This window comes from Dermacentor variabilis, chromosome 7, assembly GCF_050947875.1.
Source record: "Dermacentor variabilis isolate Ectoservices chromosome 7, ASM5094787v1, whole genome shotgun sequence".
NCBI lineage: Eukaryota > Metazoa > Arthropoda > Arachnida > Ixodida > Ixodidae > Dermacentor > Dermacentor variabilis.
In genome coordinates this window covers 75684010-75697212 of record NC_134574.1, presented here as the reverse complement: position 1 = coordinate 75697212, position 13203 = coordinate 75684010, and the positions used below count along the sequence as shown (strand labels likewise).

The window sequence follows — 13203 nt, the reverse complement described above, 5'->3', positions numbered from 1 at the left end:
ACTTCGAAATATTCGTTAGCCGGACAACATTTCAACGTGGCAATCCCGCTCTTCGAGCATTTGATGACACATCAAGGAACTCATGGTGCTACCGTGTTGTGTAGGGCACCAAACTCTTTCTGCACAAGTGATTTCGAATTTGATATCTCTGTCCATCGACAGCATCTCCTTAACAAATGGCGGTGCACACTAAAGTTTAAACCTTCACATGGCATGTAACATTGTTTCAAAGCATGTTTAGTCTTGTGTTAAGGTCATGCTAACTTAGAAAGGCATTTTAGGTTAGAAAGCGCACCAACAATATCTTTGCTACTCCGGCAGAATACGACGTTTGGTTGAAATTGCTTGCCAGTTTCGTTTTCTTTCTTATTTTATTTTGCTCTGGTGCTCAAGCTGCCTCCTTGTTTACATGCAAGGAATCGAAATGAACTGCATTGTGACATGTAACTTTTGCGAGACATGTATATGTGTTCGCAGCGATCGCTTTATGCCGCTGAAAATTTACTGATGGTATAAAGGGATGATTCATCTGCTTTCAGACTCCTATGGTTTAGAATGAATTTGTGTGGCTTTCGTACTGCCCTGTAAATAGAAAAGTTCGGCAGCGTGTCGCAATCCTGTAACACGTGAAGGTGAAAGCATGCTGCGCACTTGCGAATGCATTAAGTTATAGCATCGGAGGGGTCAGACTTCCTGCAAAACATAAGGAGCCGCAGTGTGAAATACCCATGTGGCGCTTAAGGTCGACCTCCTCAAAGACACAATTTTTTGGTTATTATGCGATGCTTTCCCACTGGTGTTTGTCGAATTCTCGATGACGTAGAAAAGCAGTCTTTCTATCGTCCGAGAAGACATTTTAGCTGTTGCTGCTTACTCATGGGGAGACAGATTTTTATCCGAAGCACCAATAGCTTGGTGGTGAAAATGTGGCGATTCAACCCAGGCTTCGTTGTTTCCTGTTATTTGGCTGACATTTGATAGCGAACACGCAGCACAAGTGGCTATCGGATTTCACCACTGCCAAATGATAACCGCCGTCGAACTCCCCTTGACAGCTCTGGTGTAAGAAAAGCAGCAAGCATTATATTCGTGACATGTCGTTAGCAGCGACAAAAGAACGTGCCAAGCTTATTCCTGGCAAGGGTATTTTGTAAAAATATCTCCTAAAAAGGTCTAGCGGGTTTCTTTGATGTAGTAGCCCTGCGCCAGGTGCACGAACAAAATACAAAACGAGACAGGCGCAGTCACTTAAAAGAATACATCTATAACTGTCAAATTAGATGCCGAGTTGATAAAGAAGTTTTGTTTACAGCGCATGCAATGCGAGCTCCAACATTTAGGAATGTCGCAGAGGTCGCCGGTTTTTAAAACGGTAGACTGTTAAACAGATGTCCGTATCCAATGTAACGCCAGCGTCTGGTTAACGCTGAGTCATCAGGAAATTTGTTAAATGCACCCAATGTTAAAAACACTGCCTGTAGCGCATGTCAATTATTACTGACCAGAAACTATTGTTTTCTGGCGTAAGGCACCAGATCTTTTCAGATAGTAGAAAACTATATATAATCCAAAAACTCCGTGTACGGAATATTAGCGACGATGTGTTCGAGTCACCGTCCAAGCCTATTTTTGGATTGTACAATAATAGGTTGCCTAAAAGATATAAATTTAGGCTTGAGCAAATTGCCTTTGTTGTTAGGCTATCCATGTTAAAGCATAAAACGTACACATACGATTTCCGAGAAGAAATACGTACGAATTATGGTCGACAAATGATTTCATGTGCATAAATTTTTCTATTAAATGGACGCAATGATTCTCTCCTTTAAGAGAGTGATTTCTGTTTGCTTTTGTATGTACAATCATTACTGGAGAGGAGGCTGTTGGATGTGTTTTAAGTTTTCCTACAGAATTTTTCTTTTTTGTTGCTGCAGAAATTGCTATTTTGTACGTAATCTTACTATGTTAATTTGAGCGAATTTTTTTGTGGCTGCCGCAAGCCCTGGCCAAGCTTGTGGAAGGCTTTTTGTCTGCGTTCCCAATAATATAGCCTTATTACGTAAAGAAATGTTCCTGTATGTTTCTGTTCGTTTAATTTTTTTTTCGTGGCAAATCTATGTGGAAAGAACATTCTCTAAAAAAAAGAGGAGCGGGTTAGCGTGCTGCAGCCACGCTATGAAAAGTGCACGAACAATGCACGACAACAGGCAAGCGTAGACAATTAAAACATGATATTTGGAACTGTCAGATTGGGTTCGAGTTGACAACGAAGTTTTAATTTTTTTTACGGTGTGTGCTATGCGAGCTGGAATATATATATGTATATGTATACATGTATCTCAGAAGGCACCGATTTGATAAGGGTGGATTTTTATTCCCGCGCCCCAACCTAAGTAACGCCTGATACCCGTTAATGCTAAGCCATCAGGAGACTCACCGAGCAGATTGATTTGGGCCAGTATCAGAGGGATTCTTTTGTGCGCGTATGTGGCTGGTGGACACAGAGTGAGTTGCAGTTTTGTACAAATTGAGACCTCGAATTTCTGTACCATTTGCCAAAGTGATTCGGACACGAGTGCATTGAGATGTTACGTACTGTTGATGACAAAGTATGTGGGACTGCGTCCTATATCTATGCTTCATGAACACTTAGGTTCAGTTTGTCTCAACTAAATTCTGAAATTTCTGCAAGCATGCATAAATTCATCTTAGTTATTGCCACATCAAAATGTAAATTCATAATTTTCACAACATACCTTTACTTTAGTGCACCTACCCTCTAATTTACCCTTGAATTTGCAGCGCTTAATCTCATAAAAAACTCCAGCGCCGGCAATGGTGATAGAAATGATGGGAACGAAATATAATCGCAAGTACTGTGCTCTGTGGGTATGTGCTTGTCATTGACAAGGACACAGTTGGGTCTGACAATAGTGTTCGTCAATATTTGTCAGAACATCCTTATTAAGACCAACTGACGCGCTGGTGCTGCAAAAGCTGTTGTTTTCTTGGAATAACAATTGTGTTGTTTTGACTTACTCTCACAAGACAAGAAAGAGAAAAGTTTGCTTCACTGTCAAAATGTAAAATTCATTTAATGTCATCACGATTTTCAATGTGATTCGTTCCGGCGACTGATGAAGCGGCTTGAAACTCCACAAACAGATTGGTGTTTGAAAATTCTCAGAAAAGGAATATGACGTTCTTTTAAAAAATGAAAGTGAAACAGCGGTTCCGTAATTGAGCAGCTGTGCGCATAACCAGAAATTAGTCACATGATCACACAGTGCCCTGAACGACCACGTGCTGGAAATAGGCGCAGCTTCGGCGGGAAAGTACCGTTTCTACTGTATAATTTGGAAGAGTTATATGAAGGTCAGTGATGTTCCCGAAGAGGCTACTACTGACTTGCCGACGGAGGAAGAAGACAAAGCGGGGGTGACGATAAGACAGAAAGGGAGGACGCAGCAGCCTTTTGCGCTGTTTCGGCGGCAAGGAGGAGTGAAGGCATCGAGTTGTTTTTGTCGGGGATTCAAACATGCATAAAGTAGAACAGCTGATCGTGGTCGGTGCAGGCGGAGGAGTCCAGCTTAGCGCTCCGACAAAGTGGATTAGGGAAGTCATAGCAAAAGCCAAGGGACATGGGTAGGATACAATTGAGGAGAGACACCTAGTGGTGATAATTGGCGGAGTGTATAACGTATTGCAAGGATGGGGGATAGGGATCGCTAAGCAAAGAGCCAAAGGGGTTACCGATCTGCGGAATGTTTCAATTGAAGTGCTAATCGCAGTGTGCATGGTGCCAGAGTTTGAAAGGCAAGGGCATGCTATTGAAAAGGCAGTGCTTGCAGTAAACAAGCAAATTTGGACGCTAGCTAAGGCAATGAATTTTACGGTCATTGACGTCAACCGGGAGATATGCCGAGCAGGCTGCAAAGACGTTTTTGTGCGTGAGAATACATTTTAACGATGATATAGAAACACCGGTTGGACCTCGATTCCCGGCTAGGCCAGTAGCTTTTTTAGGCGGGTCCCAGACAATCAGGAAGGAATATTAAGTATTGAATCTAGCGACACACCAGCAGGGAGCAGAATTAGACCGCAAACACGTAAGCAAAGATGCACAAATGATAAGTACAGAGACGGTAACATTTGTTACGTAAACATCCTGAGTGGTCATAAGCACAAAATATGGCTAGAAATTAAAACGTAGCTGAATGACGAAGCCATTAGCGTGTATGCCTTCAGTGAAACGCACCTACCAGAGGTGGAGCAACCACCATCTATTAACAATTTCTTTTATTTCTGATATCATACTATTTATTGATTTATTTACTTATACTGCAGCCCAATATAGGGCTATAGCAAGAGTGGGTGAATTGTACACTACTATACGTTACGCGTGAAATATATATATATATATATATATATATATATATACAGATGAATGAGCAAACAGAAGCGTTTTACATGTTAGGGACGTGCTTATCAGTGGTAGCTACGAAATATTTTAGTGATAGTGAAGGAATGTTACCAGGTAGAGAATTCAATATGTATATTTATTTTACGTGAAAAAAAAGTGTACGTGAGCGTGTTAGTATGGGCGTAAATAGGTGTTATTTTCAAGACGTGGCAGCTACGGGTACAACTTGCGTTAATAAATGTTATATAGTCACAATCAGAAAGACCAGAGGTGGAGTTATTAATTGCATATACAACGTTTTAAAGCTTCAATGTGATAAGGCGAACGTATTGGCTAAATTTTTAAAGGTTATTGAGCATGTGTTGGTGAGGAACTGTGGCTGTGATTTTGGCAAACAAAATGGATAGATTTTCGTTGAACGTTATTGAGGGAGCTTATTTGCCATTGTTTGTAGGAGAAGGAAACGACAGATGAATATCCGAGAATAGAAGAAATTAGCGTTTTATATAATAGTAGTTTAGTATCTTGGGGGGTCTTAGCTAGAGCCGCGCAAATAACCTGATTTTTTATGTCTTTCCCGTTTATATATTCAATATGTTTAAACCAAGAAAGATGGTCTGTTAGAATGATCTGTTAGACTGACCTAAGTATTTGTATTGAGACAGTATTTTAACTTGGATGCCATCCAGAGCATAATCGAACGAGAGGGGGCTCTGTCTATGTTCAAATGATATCACGACTGTTTTACTGGAGTTCATGGTAATTTGCCACGTTTTGCGCCAAGCCAAAAAGACATAAGGGATTGGGCAAGACGGTGGTGGCCATCAGTGGTATGAATAGATTCGTATGATACGCAGTTATCCGCATACAGTCTGATTTTTGTTAAGGCGCTGCGAGGCAAATTGTTGACGTGTATTACAAATAATAAAAGGGCCTGATACAGATTCCTGAGGAACACCTGACATAACATCGACAGAGTTGATTCGGCTAAGTTAAAAAAAAACAAATTGTGAGCGATAACACAGAAAACTAGCTATCCAAGAAACAAGACAAGGATTATTGAAAATGGCGTTTAGTTTTACCAGTAGATCAGAATGAATTACAGAGGCAAATGCTTTACATAAGTCAAGAAACATGGCATCGACTTGATTGAAGGTTTGATGTCAAGGTTAGAAGCGATACCATGAACAAAATGGACTAATTGTGTTACAGTGATACCACGACGGAAATCATGCTGCGCAGATGTTGGAACACTATTAGAGATAAGAAATTCGATTATATGTTTGTGAATAATCTGCCCTAACATCTTGCATGGCTGGGGTGTGAGAGATATTGGCGTGTAGTTAGAGAGAGGTTGTTTATCACCTGAGTTGTGCAAAGGCACGCCTTTGGCTGTTTTTCATTTCGTTGGTACTTCACCACAGTCTAAGGATTTCTGGATGATTAGAGTAAGGTACTGAGCTGTTCATAAGGAGTATCTTACAAGGAAAGAATTTGGGATACCGTCTGAACCGGCACACTTTTTAGTGTCGAGACTGAAGATTAGGCTTAAGACACCATCAGAACGTATTACGAAAACACCCTATTTATTATTTCGTGCATCATAACTAAACTTTGGCACTACATGGTTATTGAGGGTGAAAACAAATTGGAAGTACGAGTTAAAATCATTCATGATTACGTAGTGGGCCGTTAGTAATGACGTCGTTAATCTTCAAAGAAGTACTGCACGTTGGACTAGGTAAAATTGCTGTCCGGTGCCTACGATGATTTAAGTAGTGTGAGGAGTTGCACTCAAAAATAGAAATCTTTAGCATTTATAGTACGATGACGAAGTTGCTGCTTCGCTTTTTCAAAAGTAACGCGAGTGCAGGATTAGAATGCTTTGATTTACGTAGTCTTGCTACACGGCGTGACCGGTGTAAAATGTCCCGGTTAACCCAAGGTAGTTTATTATTTATTTTTTTGTTTTTATTAGAACGTAATTATTGATGCATGATTTCACTAACGACTCAAAACAATAATAAAGACTGTCAACATGATGTTAATATTGAGCGACAAAAAATGGTCAAGGTTATCTGCCAAAGTATCAGTGATAGACGTATCGTCAGCGCTGTTAAAATCATGAAATGTGGAATAGCTAAAGCATTCACGTTGTATAGGACAGTTAAGGTGTACAAGAATTGTGTTAGGATCCCAGAATCCTTCCAGGATATCATACCTAAAACATAAATGAGCAAGACTGTCACTAATAAACTTTAAGTCAAGTATGTAATTCTGCCGTGAACTGTTATCTAGTAATTGTATCATGGTACGGGACAAAGAAAATTAAAATTTGTCTCTACAAGAAGAGGCACTAGTGCCAGAGTATGTAAGGAAAAGCCAGTGAATGCCGGGAACGTTTAGAACCTAACCAAGAACCATTAGGTTAGAACTGTCGAGGAGATGGTCATGTATAAAAGGCGAAATATTATCGAACAAGCCACAAGGGCCAACAGGGGGCCAATAAAAAACCACAAATTGTTAAATTCTGCTTATGCAATAGTAACTTGCTCCAAAACGATTCTACATCGGGAGGAGCTGGTAGAATCTTACGCTTAAAATCTGAACGTAAAAGGAAAGCAACGCGACCGCCTTTGTTATTCTGACGGTCATACCGGACAGCACTGTAACCCGTAGGCGCGAATTTTGAGTCTTGAATATCTTCATGGAGCCATGTTTCTGTGGCTCATATGCCATGAGGAGAACATGGAGAAATTGGCGAAAGAAACTGTGGAAATTTGTGAGGTATGCTTCTGGCATGAACATTCTAAAGCTGAAGATCTGTGGCTGAGTGATGACATTGTCAACATAGTGATGATGATAGGTTTAGAAATCTTTTGCTAGAATGAAAAGCAGAAGGTATTAATGAACTACCTGAGGCACCGTCCTAGCTTTAACAAGCGTTATGGATAAATAAATAATCGAACCATTTTAATAACCGAGCCGTTATACCACTGCTCAACCGAAGTGTCCCCGAGCTTTTCACGTACTGCGCGCACTCTGGAGGAAAAGCCTTCGGGAATTTTCATGCTGGAATTTCTCAGCTTATAAGCGTTTTGAACATCACTAGCTTATCGCTGAAATCAAGGAATTTTAAAATGATGGGGCGAGAACGCCCAGGGCGCATTCTGCCTAGCCTATGGAAGCGTTCAATACGCGTACAGTCTAGAGAAAGGCTATTGAAAACGTTCGCAACATTGAAGTGCAGTGTGCCACGAGACTCGTTGGTATATTCTGGTATGCCATTAAGGATTATGTTATTTCTTCGTGAGCGGTTTTCAAGATCGTCATATTTGGCAGTTAGTTCGGCAACAGTGCGCTTTAGGCAAACCGCCTCAGAACGAAGCTGATCAGAGTTTTGATCAGACAGTACCTTTGAACATGAGGTTTCGAGAACAGCCACACGTAATTCTAAGGCATCGAAACGTGTATTATATCTTGTGAAATATTTTTCCGACAAGCAACTAACTCAGAAAGAACCGTCACAATAGAAGTGTGATCAAAACTAGACACTGCCAGCTCCGCCGACGTCTCAATGGCGTTAACAACGCTTTCTTGGGATTCGTCAGGTTTGCCAGTTTTAGACACCGACCAGCAGAGGCCGGGGTTAGGCTCTAAGCTACCCCTTAGCGCAAGACGACTAAGGTATTCGACTGCATAAGAAAAATTGCGAATGAGTCCACTAAGCAAATAATTGTGTGAGCAACACAGCAGCCGCAGGAGTCGATTGTCAGATCGGATACAGTACCAATTATCCAATTAACGTATCTATGCAAGCAAGAAGAAACATTAGGTAACGTGCTGAAGCTGCTGAAGCTGTTGCTGCTACATTGCCTACTGCCGGGGCTCTGCAACGACGGAGCTTTTATACTGATGAAGCTTGACGTCACCGATTTGATTGCGTCACCTGTCGGAGTTGCCACGCTAGGAGCACTCACGGGATGACTCAGAATCACCAGAGAAGGAAGAACGTGCGCAGGAAATGCACGGCGATCACACGCCTGGTCGATACGGCTGAACCATGAAGAATTGCCGATAATCAGCACGTGTCCAATGGGTGCAGGGCGCTCCATGCCACGGAGACGAACTGCATGACCAGCGAAGAAATCCGGGAGCTGTGCAAGCAAGAAGGAGCGTTTAGGCAGCATGCTGAAGCTGCTGTTGATGTGTTGCCCACTGGGAGTGGTGCAACAGATTGACTGGGTCAAGGAAACGCGCAGGCGGCAGCATGCTAATTAGCCGAAGTATGAAGTGGCAAAGTGTAAAAGAGACATGTAAGGAGCATTTCTAGATTAGCGGCACATACGTGGCTTTCAGTTGCTTACCTATGGAACGGTAGTGATAGCAGAGATAAAGATGACTAATTGATTGGTTGGCTTAGAAGCGACATCATTGAGTTCAAAAAATTGGGGTAAGTTGTTTTAGTAGGGGATATGAATGGTACAGGGAGCATTTAGACGGTTTTACGGATTACAACGGCTCGATAGTGCTGGAATCTGTGCGATGATCGTAACCTTGTAGTAGTTAACCGACAGTATAAGTGTCATAGACAGGTAGCGTGGCAATGCGGAAACAGGCAGTCATGTATTGACTACGCCTTCGTGTCAGAAAGAGTCTACGGACGACTAGGCGAAATGATGATAGAATGACATTGAAAAAATAGCATGAGTAGCGATCATAAATGTATGACTTTAAAAATTGAGAGAGATACTAACGCAAGACATGAACCAATAGCACCATAATGTCTAAAAATGAATGAAAAGCAAATAACAGAGCTCGCATAAAAGGAGAAGAAAATTGAGGCAGTCACGCCACATAAAGAATTGGTAGACTTTATTAAGCAGGAGATAAGACAGACACGGCAAAGATTGTTGGACAGCCGCAACCAGTTAACAACCGCAAGATAACAAAGCAAGCTATAGATAAACGTAAGAAGGCATCACGCGGCCATCTGGAAGCCAGAAAGTTGGGCTTACACGAATAAGAGGTGCTTCTCAGATGGAATGAATACCGATCAAGAAAAGAAAAGGGAGGCGAGTGAGCCCCTGCAAAAAAGAAAAGAAATTCAATTCAGAAGTGAACATTGGATGCCTAACACTGGCAAAAGATACAAAGGTACATCAAAAAGATTCTGAAACCATGTAGGAGTTCTCGGAGCTGCAACCAAATTTTCGCAAACTGCCCTTTAACAGGCACTCAACAATATTGCTGGCTTAACAAACACATCTACAAAAACAAGACAAATCTATGTATTAGTCTGCGCCTCTCTATTTACGTTTATTTATGTATCTGCTCAACAGTGGGATTCACAAAAATGTCAATCTTGAGCTGCAGCAGATATTTTGACGAAAAGAACTAGAGGAGTTTGTCATTCTCTTCTTAGCGCACGCGGTTGTCATATTATACACACTTAGTTTAGCGTTTGCAACCAAACGTAAATGCGTTACGGACGTAAATAAATAGCGTGGTCATCACAGCGTATGCTCTGAACGTTATTGGATTTCTGCTATTTACGTGCGCTATGATAACGTACGTTATTTGGCAAGTTTAACATTCGAAAGTGTACGTACGCTAAGAAATAACGTTGTCGAATATGGCGGCACCCATGGCTCCCGCTTCAGCGTGAATTCTTGTGATAGCTGCGCTCTTCCTCTCGTTCATCGCCAGTAACTATCGAAATGGGTTTTCGCTTTCTCTAAACTCACCTGAAATGTTAGTTATGAACGCATTGCATGTCCAATTTCTGAGATCGTTCGGCGATTCTGGCGGCCGTAGGCCTGATGAGATGCGTCCGCATGGTAAAAGGACGGTTAGTAATGGATTCTCGTCGCTTGGCACAAGGCACCAGACGGCGCCCTTCCTTATAACATTTTCCTTACGTTTGCGTTCCCGTACGGTAAACGAAAAGTCTTGAAAAGGCGCGCGGCGTAACGTCCCGCAAAGGTGATTAGGTTTAACGTACGTAAGGCGACAAACGCTATTCTAAAACTGTCTATTTTCGCCAATGCGTTTTTTTTTCTTTGTTTAAGTAAGCTGTTATTTTTTTGCCCGAAAGAGATGCGTCTCAAGAACGCGAAATGACCTTGCCAAAGCAATTACCAAACACCAGTTTTTGACCACAGATTGACCTTCAACGAGCTGGTCAACAATAATTTTGACCTACTATATCCCGCTTAATTTATGAGAAAGTGTTAATATTTCAGCTATATAAAGAAGACATGAAGCAATGCAATTATACTACACCAAGTCTTTCTTATCTTGCTAGTTGAAGGGATAAGAGAGGAGGATGATAACATCTTTGAAGGAGGCGATGCGGTGAGTGACAGACGTTATTAGGGATAAGTTCCGTACGAAAGAAAGCGTAGTTTTCAATCAGACAGATCCAGCAGCAACAAAGAACGTTGACATCAAAATTCAGCGTAGAAAACTGTTGCTGGAGCAGCGGGAAATATACCGAAGCCGCAGAAGATGTGCCTAAAAGCATGGCATCATGACCCGATGGAATTTCTAATGCCGTTAAAAACGTCGGTCCAAAGAGCAAAGCGTTGCTGACCTCTGCCACAGAGCAAATCATTAAAATGAAAAACATTCCGTTTAGATGGAGGAACACCATGGTGAACCTCCTCTAGAAAGGCAATGGTGATTGGGATAGGATAAGCTCGCACTGGCCAATGACGGTAATTTCAGAGTTACACAAAATGTCAATGCAGATGATTATATAGTTACATCGTTTATATTGGGAAGATAACGCCGATAGTTGTGCGCTTTGTTTCTATACAGACGACGCGCGTTTCCCTGGCGCCATGTCGTAGCCATCGGCTCCGCACAGTCCGTTTTGCGCGGCACTACGCTTCTTTATTCACACGCTTTGGTTCCACCAACCACGAGACCGGTCCTTCGTCGAGGGGAAATCCCGCCACCAGTGACAGCGGCGACAACACCCAAGGGACCGTCAGATCGGGCCTTACTCGCAGCCCCTCTCCATCGCCCCTTGCAGGAGCAGTGATACACATCACACACGCTGGTACCGTGGACTGACCGCAGCAACTGACGCCGCGAACATTCGTGGCCCTCCCTACCTGACGCCACCTGGCCCTTTCTGTGGAAGCGCAGATGACGTCGCCCACGCAACATTGTACCCACGAAGGGGGGGGGGGCGCAATAGCCGCTGAGAACTAAGTGCATGCGAAAACCGTTTCGCCTTCGCTCCTCCTCCACTTTCCTCCTCGTTCGCTCTTCTTTCATTTGCCGCTGCGCTCCACGTTCCCTTCCATGCTTCGCCTGTGCTCGTTAGCTCAGTTACTAAAACTAACGGCGCCGCCGAGGCACGCCGACGCTCAACGCAATAACGGACGCCTAAGAGCTGCGCTGGGAAAAGATTATTGGGATGCATACAAGAATAATAGAATGAAAAACTTGCACAGTATAGCTGATTAAATCAAGAAGGATATTTGTCACCCGCCTGTTTGAAAGGGGGTGCCAATAAACCCTAGTGTTCTATATCATGAAGGGTAGGGTCGAGGGAGGATCGCTTGAGAATACGTTTGTCAAGTATAAAAGAGGGGGGCATTGCGGGACCTCTCTATGATGATTCGTTGAGCATCGTTATGCTTTCTACGAACAATTATAATATATTTGTCTATGCGCACTCAACGAAGTTTAAAGGTAAATGGTTGTAGGCTTTTGTAGGCTTTTAAATAAATGTAATAAGAATATGAACACTGGAAAAGATAATTTCACAGCTGCTTTTCCCAAAAGTGTTATGCCACGAATTCGTGACGCTGGGCATGTGGTACATCTTTGGCCAATTATGAAAACTCATTCAGTCGGTCACGTGCTGGAATATTGCCTGCTTCTTGTCTTGTGAAACGCTTTTTATCTTCAAAAAGTTACAGATTGGCCTTGCTCGGCTCAAGTGCTGGTGAGCTTTAAAGACGCAGTTCTCGTGTTTCTTAAGGCAGGGAGAGACATTGTAACTGAAACACAAAGAAACCATCTGACGGTTATGTTGTTTGCACCTCTGTCGCATGTTTTTGAGAAGTGGCGACTCAGTACCCCACATGCTCACCCTGACACCAAAAGTTGGAACTGGCTTGATGAGACTGCCCTGCTCTTCGCCACTAGAAATGTGTTCGTGGACGATGGTAGTCTGCCGCTCTGCTTTGGAGCAGTGCAGTTTTCCTCTGATACAGCATGCTGCTCAATTTGGAAATCCTGAAATAGTTACCAGGGCATTCCTCCCTCTCACTCTCAGGTAGATCCTTGCCACAGGATCCTAGTACGTTTCACAGTCCAAGATAAACTCGTTCATTACATCTAAATTGCTAAGAGGCACGTGTTCAGAGCAACTCAAGTTCTCGCTTCGTCCTCGCTGGTCATGTCAATAAATGGAGACGTGTAATGAAATATTATCGCATACTACTCGTCATCTTTGCTAGTGTGACCCCTGTCATCACAGTCACCTTCAGGTGGAATAAATGTTCTCAATAGACTTGATACAAGAAGCATGTACATCTATTATATAAAGCAAGTATGCCAACTATTATATACCTGAACCCCTTCGCCAAGCCGTGAGTCAATCTGAAAGAAAGAAACAAAGCACGAAAGTGTCACAACAGCCACATCCTGAATAGTCCATTGAAGCAGACCTCATGAAATGGAAGATCAAAAGAACCAATATTGTGACAGCAGCATGTGTTAAGACCTCCCTGCTCACCTCATGTCGCTAACGCCGCTAA

The 13203-nt window shown here is 42.6% G+C and overlaps 1 protein-coding gene across 1 annotated transcript in view; it reads left to right on the top strand.

Annotated features, from left to right (window-relative positions):
- The first annotated feature begins 2353 nt into the window (after positions 1 to 2353).
- Positions 2354 to 13203, top strand: part of LOC142586851 (uncharacterized) — a 119978-nt gene continuing 109128 nt past the window's right edge. The window contains exon 1 of the mRNA XM_075697721.1: positions 2354 to 2505. The gene's annotated coding sequence lies outside the window, so the exon portion shown is untranslated. The remainder of the gene's footprint in view (positions 2506 to 13203) is intronic.